The sequence below is a fragment of the Littorina saxatilis genome, linkage group LG12 (assembly GCF_037325665.1).
Source record: "Littorina saxatilis isolate snail1 linkage group LG12, US_GU_Lsax_2.0, whole genome shotgun sequence".
NCBI classification, from domain to species: Eukaryota; Metazoa; Mollusca; class Gastropoda; order Littorinimorpha; family Littorinidae; genus Littorina; species Littorina saxatilis.
In genome coordinates this window covers 46,284,382-46,287,285 of record NC_090256.1, presented here as the reverse complement: position 1 = coordinate 46,287,285, position 2,904 = coordinate 46,284,382, and the positions used below count along the sequence as shown (strand labels likewise).

Below are 2,904 nucleotides of genomic sequence, written 5' to 3'. Positions count from 1 at the left end.
AGTATAATAATTGTTTTAGATTATGTCGAGGATTATCAATACACGGTTTATACTGTAGTCCCCGAATTCTGTTATTTTACATTTACATCTGTTGTGACGTTTTTTTCTCTCATGCTTGCAGGAATCACAGTATAATGGCTCACTGCAGTGAAACATTTCTTTTTGTAAAAAGAACATAACTATTCTAAGACCCAAATTACATCTTTTGGGACCATGTTTTTTTTCAGGCTTTTTTTACTCTGGCAGAATCCTTTGAGTTGCAAGTTTTTGACTCACATGCGAAGCAAAAGTGAGTCTATGTACTCACCCGAGTCGTCCGTCCGTCCGTCCCGCCGTCCGTCCGTCCGTCCGGAAAACTTTAACGTTGGATATTTCTTGGACACTATTAAGTCTATCAACACCTGATGTGGCCTGATGGTGTATGGTTACAAGATCTCAAAAAACATGTGCGGCAACTTGACCTCACTTCAAGTTCAAGGTCACAGGGGCCGTAATTGTTGTCTTAAAAACGACCATTTTTCACATTTTCGCATTTTTTTCTGAAGTTATCGAGAATGGCAACCTTAGCTATGTATGCTATACAGGGCAATGTAAGCCCTATCTTTGGACACCAGTTTGGTTGACCTTGCTTCAAGGTCAAGGTCGCAAGGGTCCTTTAAAGTTGGATTGTATACATAGTTTGAAATGACCTTGACCTTGAACTATGGAAGGTAACTCTTCCAAATCTACATATGTGTGAGGGAAATACATTATACTTACAAAAGTGAGTCTATATACTCACCGACATCGTCCGCCTGTCCTTCCGGGCGTCCGGGCGTCCGTCCCCCCCCCATCCGTCTGTGAAACCTTTAACATTGTATATTTCTTGGACACTATTAAGTCTATCAACACCAATTGTGGCCTGATGGTGTATGGTTACAAGATCTTCAGAAACATGTTTGGCAACTTGACCTCACTTCAAGGTCAAGGTCACAGGGTCCTTCAAAGTTGAAATGTATATATTTTGAAGTGACCTTGACCTTGAACTATTGAAAATAACTCTTCCAAAACTACATATGTGTGAGGGAAATACATTAGATCTTCAGAAACATGTTTGGCAACTTGACCTCACTTCAAGGTCAAGGTCACAGGGTCCTTCAAAGTTGAAATGTATATATTTTGAAGTGACCTTGACCTTGAACTATTGAAAATAACTCTTCCAAAACTACATATGTGTGAGGGAAATACATTATATTTTCATAATAACTCACATTAGGTTTGTTTGTTTGTTTGTTTGTTTGTTTGTTTAACGCCCAGCCGACCACGAAGGGCCATATCAGGGCGGTGCTGCTTTGACATTTAACGTGCGCCACACACAAGACAGAAGTCGCAGCACAGGCTTCATGTCTCACCCAGTCACATTATTCTGACACCGGACCAACCAGTCCTAGCACTAACCCCATAATGCCAGACGCCAGGCGGAGCAGCCACTAGATTGCCAATTTTAAAGTCTTAGGTATGACCCGGCCGGGGTTCGAACCCACGACCTCCCGATCACGGGGCGGACGCCTTACCACTAGGCCAACCGTGCCGGTCACATTAGGTTACATATCTTCAAGTTCCAGGTCAGTTTGAGTTAAACTGATATTTGTCAAAAAAGAGAAAACAGGCGCCAGACTAGAGAGAAGTCGGAGAACTGACGTTCCTTGTTCGACTCGATCCCCTAATGACCAGCGATTAGCATTTTAGGATGGAGAACCTTTTGACACAGTATGCACCATAACTTGGATGCAATTACTGAATGTGCAACTCACAATGGCATTAGTTTTCTGTAATTATTTTCTTTACTGAATAAATATTGTTTTTCTCAGTTTTATTGTAAAATCATTCTGAAAGAAAGATCAAGGTCTGTTCAGCATGTGAGTCTTGTGGGCTTTGCCCTTCTTGTTACGGTTTCCTTGGCTTTTCTTAGGTCCTGATTTTAAGGAATCACTGTATTACCACTTTCACAACGGTAGACGCCTTAATTTTGATACGACCAGACATGTGAGTTTTGTGATAAATGTTGTTTACGCCCTCACGAAGAAACTATTAATATATATTAGGAGCATGTTCCCACCTGCACTCATAGCATAATGACCGAGGCCTTATACGTGTCACTGTGGTGACACAGGAGTGGGACATGAATACAGTCTCTGAGTCTGCACAGACAGTTGTCCCATGTCCGTCCCGGCCCGGAGTCGAACCCGTGACCCTAGGATCACAAGTCCTGTGCTCTAGCTACTACCTGACTTACCCGGTGTAACAGGCCATTTTGACACATAGTCCGTTTTGACCGGGAGGTCATTCTGGGCTAGCTGATTTTGACCGGGAGGTCATTCTGGGCTAGCCAATTTTGACCCCCCTCAGTCAGTTTTGACCCCCCTTCAAACTTTAAGAATAAGTACGTTAGGACCATTTAAAACGAATATATGTATGTGTGCACAAAATCTGTTGGAAAAATTATCTAAAAAAAAACAAAAAATTCTAAAAGAAAAGAAAAAGTGTTGAGGCTTCCTTTCAAACTTCAAAAATAAGTACATTAGGACCTTTTAAAACGAAATGTACGCATAAATGAATGCCTCTATGCATCTCCACACGTTTGGGGGGGGGGGGGGGTCATTCTGAATGACCTCCCGGTCAAAATCAGCTAGCTCAGAATGACCGACCGGTCAAAACTGACTAGGCCAGTATGTTTTGACCCCCACTTCAAACTTCAAGAATAAGTACTTTAAGACTTTTTAAACCGAAATGAATGTAAATGTGGACACTATTTGTTAGAAAAATGATATTACAACAAACAAAACAAAAAAGTTTCGACGCTTCCCTTCAAACTTCAAGAATAAGTACACTAGGACCTCTTAAAACAAAACATACGCATGTATG

The 2,904-nt window shown here is 41.5% G+C and overlaps 1 long non-coding RNA gene across 1 annotated transcript; it reads left to right on the top strand.

Annotated features, from left to right (window-relative positions):
- Window positions 1-266: 266 nt before the first annotated feature.
- LOC138983323 (uncharacterized) lies at window positions 267-1,850 on the top strand. The gene is made up of 2 exons (XR_011461081.1): window positions 267-1,255; window positions 1,583-1,850. It is a non-coding gene; the product is annotated as an uncharacterized lncRNA (long non-coding RNA).
- The last annotated feature ends 1,054 nt before the right edge of the window (window positions 1,851-2,904 follow it).